Source organism: Rhagoletis pomonella, unplaced genomic scaffold, assembly GCF_013731165.1.
Source record: "Rhagoletis pomonella isolate Grant_MI unplaced genomic scaffold, Rhpom_1.0 Rhpom_scaffold_00015, whole genome shotgun sequence".
Taxonomy (NCBI): Eukaryota; Metazoa; Arthropoda; class Insecta; order Diptera; family Tephritidae; genus Rhagoletis; species Rhagoletis pomonella.
This window is the reverse complement of record NW_023458569.1, coordinates 1,283,548-1,294,319: the sequence shown is the minus strand read 5'-3', so window position 1 is coordinate 1,294,319 and position 10,772 is coordinate 1,283,548. Positions and strand designations below refer to the sequence as shown.

At 42.0% G+C, this 10,772-nt stretch overlaps 1 protein-coding gene across 2 annotated transcripts in view; it reads right to left on the bottom strand.

Annotated features, from left to right (window-relative positions):
- LOC118749364 overlaps nucleotides 1–10,772 on the bottom strand; it is a 910,564-nt gene that overhangs the window by 35,108 nt on the left and 864,684 nt on the right. The window lies entirely within an intron of this gene.

The window sequence follows — 10,772 nt, the reverse complement described above, 5'->3', positions numbered from 1 at the left end:
CCAAGAGCCGCCTCATCGGATGTTGTCATTGTCCATGCTTCTGCGCCATATACCAGCACGGGCATGATGAGTGACTTATAGAGCGCGGTTTTCGTACGTCGAGAGAGGACTTTACTCCTGAATTGCCTACTCAGTCCAAAGTAGCACTTGTTGGCAAGAGTGATTCTACGTTGGATTTCAATGCTGACATTATTATCGGTGTTAATGCTGGTTCCCAAGTAAACGAAATTCTCTACTTTCTCGAAATTGTAACTGTTAACAGTGACGTGGGTGCCAAGGCGCGAATGTGCTGACTGTTTGTTTGTTGACAGGAGATACTTCGTCTTGTCCTCGTTTACCACCAGACCCATGCGCTTTGCTTCCCTATCCAACTTGGAAAAGGCAGAACAGACTTCGCGGTTTTTGTTACCGAACCGAAGAACACAACACAGCCACAATTTTCCACAATGGTTTTGTTCACTATAAATCAATGAGGAGAAATACCTGCATGGAAAATTTCCAGTGTACTCAAACTTTTCGTACGAAACGCTGCAACAAATTTGTGCAAAAATATTGAAATTGACGAAAAAAAATAAAATGAAATATGAATTAAGAACTATATTAAACACACGTGTAGATTCTCCAAAGTCCAAAATAGAAAGACCGAATATCAATGTACACCACCTTTCCTATAATACGACGAAATGACAGATATGTTGTGTTGTGGTGACTTTCATTCCATTGGCTCTACAAAATCCCTATTGAAAAACTTGCAGCCATGTTTATACTTGACTTAATTTATCCGAAGAAAAAATAAACACAGCACATTATAGCAACAATTTTTCACTATGTTTTCGATTTTTCATGTATGTGCTGTTGTACCATATAAGTGGTTCATGTGACAGACATAAACTGTCATATATCAAGAACCGCTGGACCGACTTCGGGCCCATTTCACATAACCCATCTGCATGATAGTCCGAATATACCGTTTAAATTTGGTAGAATTCGTGCACTTATTTTTTTATTTAAGATGGGAGGTGCCACGCCCCCCTTTCACAATACCGCACATTTTTCTCCATGAGTATGGAATTATGTCCTATGTCTCTATACCAATTTCCAGTAATCTACTACAAATATTTCACGAGATATACCAGATGAAAATTTTTGTTAGTATGGGTGGTGCCAGGCCCCCTCTTCCGAATTCGGACTATGCCGACTATGCCGTATAAATTTGGTTGAAATCTTTTAGTTATTTTTTATATATAAGATGGGAGGTGCCACGGCCTCTTTTCCAATACCGCCCATTTTTCTCAATGAGTATGGAATTATTTGATATACCTCTATACCAACTTCCAGTACTCTACCACAAATATTTCAAGAGATATACAACATACAAATTTTAGTTAGTATGGGAGGTGCCACACCCCCTTTTACGAATTCGGGCAAACTTCACGTAAACCATCTGCATGATAGCCTGAATATGCCGTAAAAATCTGGTTGAATTCGGTGAAGCCGTTCTCAAGTTATAAGCCCACACCAAAAACGTGTACTTATTTTTATACCTTTCATGAGCATGAAATGGTATTATAACTTTGGTCCGATGTTTGTAAGTACCAGAACAAAAAGAGATAGACCCATTAAAATGTATACTTATTTTATCAGAACGTCGAGCTGAGTTGATTTATCCATGTCCGTCTGTCCGTCTGTCCGTCTGTCTGTCTGTTTGTATGCAATCTAGTCTCTCAGTTTTCGAGATATCCGGATCAAATTTGGTAAGTGGGTGTATTTTTATACTGTATTAATCATTTGTCGGAACCGGAAGAATCGGACCACTATAACATATAGCTCCCATACAACTGATTGTTCAGATATGAGATTTTTCGTTATAACTTCTCCATTTATGCAGCTAGGAACATGAAATTTTGCAGTACTTGCACCTATTATCAACAGAATACCTACAGTGGAAATTACAAAGATCGGGTCACTATAACCTATAGCTCCCATACAACTGATTGTTCAGATATGAGATTTTTCGTTATAACTTCTACATTTATGCAGCTACGAACATGAAATTTTGCAGCACTTGCACCCATTATTAACAGAATGCTTACAGTGAAAATTACAAAGATCGGGTAACTATAACCTATAGCTCCCATACAACTGATTGTTCAGATATAAAATTTTTCGTTATAACTCCTCCATTTATATAGCTGGGAACAGGAAATTCCGCACTGTTTTCAATAATTATCAACAGAAAACTTACAGTGAAAATTAAAAAGATCGGATAACTATAACCTATAGCTCCCATACAACTGATTGTTCAGATATGAGATTTTTCGTTATAATTCATGCATTTATGCAGCTAGGAACATGAAATTTCGCACCATTTTCACTCATTATTAACAGAATACTTACAGTGAAAATAACAAGGATCGGGTGACTACAACATATATCTTCCATACATCTGATTGTTCAGATATGGGATTTTACTGTAAAACTCCTTTATTTGAACAGCTAAAACCGATAAATTTCGTAAGATATTTTATAAATAATAATACAAAGTCTACTGAGAAAATCGTCAAAATCTATGCTGTATAAGCTTTATCTCCTATAGCACTGATTGTTCAGATACCAGTTTTTGCGATATATCTCCTTTATGTAGGAAACTAAACCCAATAAATTGTGTCGGTTTACATACCGATCACATGGCAGTGAAAATCACTTAGATTGGTGCTAATATAAGGTATATCTTCCATACCTCTGTTTGTTCAGATGCGATTTTTTATATAGGTATGTAACTCCTCTATCGATGTATGCAGATGTACTCAAAAGCAGTAATCTGTCAAAGTAAAAGTTGCAGATGTTCATGAAAGGTATGAAGCCTTCGGCATAGCCGAAGACAGCGCTGCTCTTACTTGTTATACATAAGATACATATGCCACGCCCCCTTTTCCAAATTTGGGCAAACTCCACATAAAATATCTGCATGATGGCCCGAATAAGCTATATAAATTTCGTTGAATTCGGTGAAGCCGTTCTCAAGTTATAAGCTAACTCACTAATTTTTATATATAAAATAGAGGCGCCACGCCCCCTTTTCCGAATTTAAGCAAACTTCACGTAAACCATCTGCCTGATAGCCCGAATATGTCGCATAAATTTGGTTGAATTCGGTTAAGCCGTTCTCAAGTTATATGATCACACCAAAAACGTTCACTTATTTTTATATTTTAGTTAGTATGGGTGGTGCCACGCCCCCTTTTCCGAATTCGTGAAAACTTCGCATAAACCATCTGCATGATAGATCGAATATGCCACATAAATTTGGTTAAATTCGGTGAAGCCGTTCTCAAGTTATGAGGTCACACCAAAAACGTGCACTTATTTTTATATATAAGATCTGTAAAGGTAGATTTTCAACTTTCTATTCAGATTTTTTAGCACATTAAATTTCAGGGCAATAATGTGCAAGTTTAAAAGGGCTAAATAATCGCGTTAATTTTTAATAATTTTTTCTTGTAGAAATTGGTTAGGGGCTCGGTTGTCGAAAATGCTAACATACGTTCTGCTAAGAAGGAGCATAGCAATATCAAAAAATTGTTACGAATTGTTACTAGTACTTGCAGGTTTTTACTGGAAATGCATTCAATAACCCAAAATATTTGCAAGAGGGAGCGAATTCGAGAGCGTTACAACCCGAGAGAGCTGCAAGTTCTTGCAAGTAAAAATTTTGCTTGCAGGAATTCGCAGGAGTCCAAAAGTAAGGTTATGTTTCAAATTCAAATGTAAACAACTATTTAAGAGGCTGATTTGATGAAACATAATTAGTGAAATGAAAATATGGATGAAAAATTTTAATTATTGTATATTTTTTTATTTTTATGACGATGGGAACTATTCCCAATTAAAAAGAAAATTGTGCGCCAAAACTTAACCGTCAGAAAGTGTCAAAATGGCTTAAGTTGCAAGTTTTTACTAGTTTTGCGTTCAATAACTTCTTCTGAAAGTTTTCTCTTCCTCTCAATTTTGCTCTCTATTTTTCTTTTACGCTCTGGCTCATGGGCGTAGCCAGGTAGGGACAGGGGGGCCCGAGCCCCCCCTAACTTCCAAATATTTGCCTAGATATTCAAAAATAGTACCACTAAATGCTTGCTTGATAGTTTCGGCCCCCCTAACTTTCAAGGTTTTTCCTATATATGTATATACTGTATAACAAATTATACTCCCAACACTAACAAAATAATTAGTAAATTGATTTAAAAAGTAGATATGTGGATCATCCGGTTCTGTATCAAGTTATTCTCTCTAACTTCAAAGCACTTCCATTTAAAAAGGGTAAAAACCTGACTGCAGTCGACAATAAGCAAAAATAGTTCAATTGTTTATTACTTTGTCTTTAGGTTTGTGTCTTTTCTAATTTAAAAAGTTTTGTATCACAGAACCCATCTGAGATTATTGATAAAACAATAGACCGGTTGCGTGAACAGCCAAGACGTTTACTTCTTATGTGAGACAAAACAAAATCAAGTAATATATATATTTAGCATAAATGAATATACCAGCATAAAAAATCTGCACACTCAAAATGTTCAATACGTCCTCATATTTATACATACCTAAGTATATAATTTAAGAGAAGATTTTTCCCTGCAAAGCAATGATTATAAATTATTAGTTTACCTTACCAAATTGCGGAGGAATATTACAGAGTATACGGAAAAAAGTTTATTTTTTACATTATTTATTTTGAATAACGTCTAGTTTACAGGTATGTAGAGCTATGAACTTAAAAAATACATCAGGGTTTAGTTGAGATATTCGCTTTTGGCCACTATGTTTTGTAAAATTCCCAGTACTGCAAAGCTTTTGACTGCCATTCAACTGGGAGTGGCTCGCGTGCGCTAGGTTTGGGTCCCGCCACGTTAAAACCCTGTCCAATGAAAAAAAACACATGCCTCGGATGATACCCCTTTCTTTTGATGACGATCACGGCAAACATAGGAAGGACTATGATTTTAGGGTATGCACTTGGAATATCCGAACCCTTAATCGGGAGGGTGCCTCTGCCCGACTGGTTGATGTTCTAGGGAAAATAAAGGCAGACATCACCACCATCCACGAAATGCGATGGACGTGGCGAGGAAGGTAAGCGTGGAGCCTTGCGACGCCTACTACAGTTGCCACGTAAAGGAGTGCAATTCTGTGTTGGATTTGTGGTGGGAGAGAGACCGGCGTTCACTCTAGTGGACGAAAGTCTAGCCACAATCCGCATCAAAGCGAGATTCTTCAACATCTCATCCATATGATCCAATGCCCCGATGGAAGAGAGGGACGAGGTATCCAATGCTCTGTTAGCTTAGAGCGTACATATTAGCTGAGGGTGATCGACTTCTCCGGGGCCCGAAACTTGGCAGTATGTATTACTGGGTTCTAGCGGACTCATCAAGCTACATGGATGTCTCCACATCTAAAAACGGGAAACCAAATCGAGCATGTTGTGACAGACGCAAGGCATGCTTCCATGTTTTAGATGTACATACGTACACTCCGAGGGCCAAACATCGACTCGCACAACTATATTGATGCATACAATATACGACCCAACCTCGGAGCAGCAAAAAAAGGGCCCCCAAAAAACCAAAGAAATTTCAACGTCGAAAAGCTGCAATAAAAACAGACGGCCAATGGATTCGGCGCTCGACCCTCAAACCTGCTGTGAGAGAACACTCGTCAACAAACCGACTTGCGCGATCAGTGGAACCACATTTCCCGCTCATTACTGGTACGATGAGGAGTGTGAGAAAATGCTTAAAATTCTGGCCGACAGAAAAAACACCCGAAATTTTTTGCATAAAGTTGAGCGACTTACGGAAGGCTTCAAGACTCTTGTAGGAACAACCATGGCGACCTAGTGACCGATGTCCAGAACCTACTCAGATTATGGAGGGAACACTTTTCGACCCTTTTGAATGGCAGATGCACTGAAAGAAGTGGAGAAGACGAACCCGAGGTCCCAGTCGATGACGATGGAGTCGATATCCCAGCGCCTGATTATGACGAAAAGTGCCAAAGCTGCTTGAGCTGACGGCCTGTCAGCTGAGCTATTTAATTACAATGGCAAGGAGGTAATAAGGTGCATGCCCGACGACTGGAATTCAAGTGCGCTCTGCCCAATCCACAAGAAAGGCCGCCATGTGTGCCAACTACTGCGGGATCAGCCATTTAAGCATAGGTTGCAAGGTCTTATCGAATGTATTGTCTACCATAGACCAGGTATTCACAATACGCCAAATCTTGGAAAAGACCCGCGAGAAAATGATCGGCACTCACCACCTCTTTGTCGACTTTAAAGGCTCTTTCGACAGCACTAAAAGAAGTTTCGTATATGCCGCTATGTCTGAATTTGGCATCCCCTCAAAACTCATACGGCTGTGAAAAACGACGTTGAGCAATACCACCAGCTCTGCTCTTTTGCCGTTCGCCCCCAGACGGGGTTTCAGACAGGGCGACTCTCTTTCATGTGACTTCTTTAACCTGATGTTGGATAAGATGATAAGATCTGCAGAACTGAACCGCTCAGGAACAATTTACTACAAGAGCGTACAATTGCTGGCTTATGCCGATGCCACTAACATCATCGGTAAGAAAAACTGCGAAGTCTGTTCTGGCTTTTCCAAGTTTCCAAGCAAAGCGAATGGGTCTGGTGGTAAACGAGGACAAGACGAAGTATCTCCTGTCATCAAACAAACAATCAGCACATTCGCGCCTTGGCCCACGTCACTTTTGACAGTTATAATTTCGAGAAAGAAGAGAGGTTCGTTTACTTGGGAACCAGCATTACACCGATAGTAATGTCAGTATGGAAATCCAACGCAGAATCTCTCTTGCCAACAAGTACTGCTTTGGACTGAGTAGGCAATTCAGGAGTAAAGTCCTCTCTCGACGTACGAAAACCACACTATAAGTCACTCATCATGCCCGTGCTGTTATATTTCGAATTAAAATACAGCGGCTCAACTGGCTTGACCATGTCGTTCGAATGGACACCGACGCCCCGCCTCTGAAAGTATTCTGGCTTCACTTGGCATTTCCAAGTGGCGTCAGTTGGCAAAAACCGCTTTGGCGGTTACAGCGCCAAATAAGAAGAAGAATAAGAGAATAGATCTATAACCTTATCAGTTACATAGTGTTATAATCCCAACGAAATCCTTGACGGTGGTACCGGGAGGGGACGGTACATGACGGTAAGAAGTTTAGTTTAGGTTGAAGTCTCACACTGACGGGGTTAGGCTTTCGATGCTTCCTCCTCGTAAAATAAACATGCTCAGTAAAAAGTTAACAATTTAAATCGACGAATAGTTTTATATAAACTTTTGTGAACATCTGTTTATTTGTTTTTTTGTACAGCATATTTACCTCTATTGGTTACAATATTTTTAAGCTATAATTAACAATTTTTTAGTAAGTAAGTTATTGGTTTTGATTTATTTTTGTATGGCCCCCCACAAGTACTTAATGGAAAAGTTATTGAATGGACCTAATATTTCAGTCTTTTTTGCGTTCAGTACATTTTCAATGAAGTCTTAAAAAAGTCGCCTACTTTTTTCTGATGTTTTGTACTGCACAGCTTTTTTGATGCTTTTACGAGCGTGCCTGCTGCAATAGATCGGCTCTACCTGATTTGGCTTTTAATGTGCAATTGCATCATTACAGCAAGCCTCGTAGCCTCAAGTGTTTACACAACCAGCCTTTGAACAAGGGATCCTTTGGAGGAAGCAGCTGCAGCAAAACACAAAGATTGTAAAGATTTGTTAAGAAAATAATTCAAAATCAGTTCTACTTATAAGATTTATTAACAAAGAAAAATTACTGGGAAGTTAAAAAACGTCATTTTTTACACAAAAAACTTCCAAACGTCAACAACGTACAAAAAAGTCCAAATGACGTTAAAAACGTCAACCTGGCAACGCTGTCTGCAGCGTCTGTTCACCAGTAGGTGCGGCTGCAAGCGGGTGTCTGCTTGGAGCAAGCGGCTCGCCCCGTCCCAGCAATGGGTTGTGCGCTGGGCTTGGGACCCGCCACGTAAAAACCACTTCCAGTGAAGAAGCAAGGCAAAGCCTCGGATGAGACCCCCCCTTATGATGACGACCACGGCAAACGCTTAAAGGACTACGATTTGAGGGAATGCACCTGGAATGTCCGGACCCTTAATGGGGAAGATGCCTCTGCCCGGCTGGTTGATGTCCTCGTACGGACAAAAGCTGACATCATGGCCATCCAAGAAATGCGTTGGACGGGGCAAGGCAAGCAATGTCTGGGGCCTTGCGACGTCTACTACAGCTGCCATGTAAAGGAGCGCAAATTCGGAGTTGGATTTATGGTGGGAGAGAGACTCCGTCGCCGAGTACTGTCGTTCACCCTGGTGGACGAGCGTCTAGCCAAAATCCGCATCAAAGCGAGATTCTTCAACATCTCGCTTATCTGCGCCCATGCCCCGACGGAAGAGAAGGATGAGGTATCCAAGGATCTCTTCTATGAGCGCTTGGAGCGCACGTACGAGCGCTGCCCCCGTCATGATATCAAAATCGTGCTTGGCGACTTCAATGCCAGGGTGGGCAAGGAAGGGATCTTTGGAACCCCCGTCTGAAAATTCAGCCTTCACGACGAAACGTCCGACAACGGATTGAGGCTGATCGACTTCTCCGGAGCCCGAAACATGGTAGTACGCAGTACTAGGTTCAAGCATAAAAAGATCCATCAAGCTACGTGGCTGTCTCCGGATCGAAAAACGAGAAACCAAATCGATCATGTTGTGATAGACGGAAGGCACGCTTACAGTGTTTTAGACGTACGCACACTCCGAGGCCCAAACATCGACTCGACCCACTATCTTGTTGCAGCCAAGATACGCACCCGCCTCTGTGCTGCAAAAAATGTGCGCCCAAATATGCAAGGAAAGCTTAACGTTGAAAAGCTGCAATCGCAACAGACAGCCAGCGCTTTCGCTACTCGACTATCACACCTGCACTCTTCAGTAAACCGACATATGCGAGCAGTGGAACCACATTTCCCGCTCATTAAGTACCGCCGCCGAAGAAGTACTCAGATTTCAGCGAGCCCGAAAGAACAACTGGTACGATGAGGAGTGTCAGGAAGCTGCAGACAAAAAAGATGCCGCCTACAGGGCCACGCTGCGATCGGGCGCAACGCGCGCTATGTGGGACCGCTATAGGGATAGACGTATGTGCCGCAATAAGAAGAGCGAGGCCGAAATACGTGAGTGCGAATAGCTTGAAATGCTAGCCGACAGGAAGAATGCCCGAAAATTTTACCAGAGGGTTAGGCGACTTACGGTTAGGTTTAAAGACCGGGGCGCACTCCTGTAAGAACAATAATGGCGACCTATTAACTGATATCCAGAGCGTACTTAAATTATGGAGGGAACACTTTTCCGCCCTACTAAATGGTAGCAGCACGGAAAGTTGCGGAGATGAAGAACCCGATCCCGCAGTCGATGATGACGGAGTCGACGTTCCACCGCCTGACTATGACGAGGTACGTATAGCAATAACGCGGCTGAAAAACAACAAAGCCGCTGGAGCTGATAAGCGGCGAGGAGTTGATAAGGTGCATGCATCAACTCTTGTGCAGAATATGGTCAGATGAACGCATGCCCGACGACTGGAATTTAAGTGTGCTCTGCCCAATCCACAAGAAAGGTGACCCCGCCATTCGCGCGGACTACCGCGGGATCAGCCTTCTAAGCATAGGTTACAAGGTCTTATCGAGAGTATTGTGTGAAAAACTGAAGCCCACCGTCAATGAACTCATTGGGCCTTATCAGTGTGGCTTTAGACCTGGTAAATCCACCATAGAGCAGGTATTCACAATACGCCAAATCTTGGAAAAGACCCGCGAGAAAAGGATCGACACTCACCACCTCTTTGCCGACTTTAAAGCCGCTTTTGATAGCACTAAAAGGAGTTGCCTACACGCCGCTATCTCTGAATTTGGCATCCGCTCAAAACTCACACGGCTGTGTAAAATGACGTTGAGCAATACCACCAGCTCTGCTCTTTTGCCGTTCGCCCCCAGACGGGGTTTCAGACAGGGCGACTCTCTTTCATGTGACTTCTTTAATCTGATGTTGGAGAAGATGATAAGATCTGCAGAACTGAACCGCTCAGGAACAATTTACTACAAGAGCGTGGAATTGCTGGCTTATGCCGATGACATCGACATCATCGGTAACAAGAACCGCGAAGTCTGTTCTGCCTTTTCCAAGTTGGATAGGGAAGCAAAGCGAATGGGTCTGGTGGTAAACGAGGACAAGACGAAGTATCTGCTTCTGGCGCCTTGGCACCCACGTCACTGTTGGCAGTTACAATTTCGAGAAAGTAGGGAATTTAGTTTACTTGTGCATTAACACCGATAATAATGTCAGCATTGAAATCCAACGCAGAATCACTCTTGCCAACAAGTGCTACTTTGGACTGAGTAGGCAATTCAGGAGTAAAGTCCTCTCTCGACGTACGAAAATCACGCTCTATAAGTCACTCATCATGCCCGTGCTGGTATATGGCGCAGAAGCATGGACAATGACAACATCCGATGAGGCGGCTCTTGGAGTGTTTGAGAGAAAGATTTTGCGGAAGATTTACGGGCCTTTACGTGTTGGCGACGGAGAGTACCGCAGACGATGGAACGATGAGCTGTATGAGCTTTACAACGATATGGACATAATGCAGCGAATTAAAATACAGCGGCTCCGCTGGCTTGGTCATGTCGTT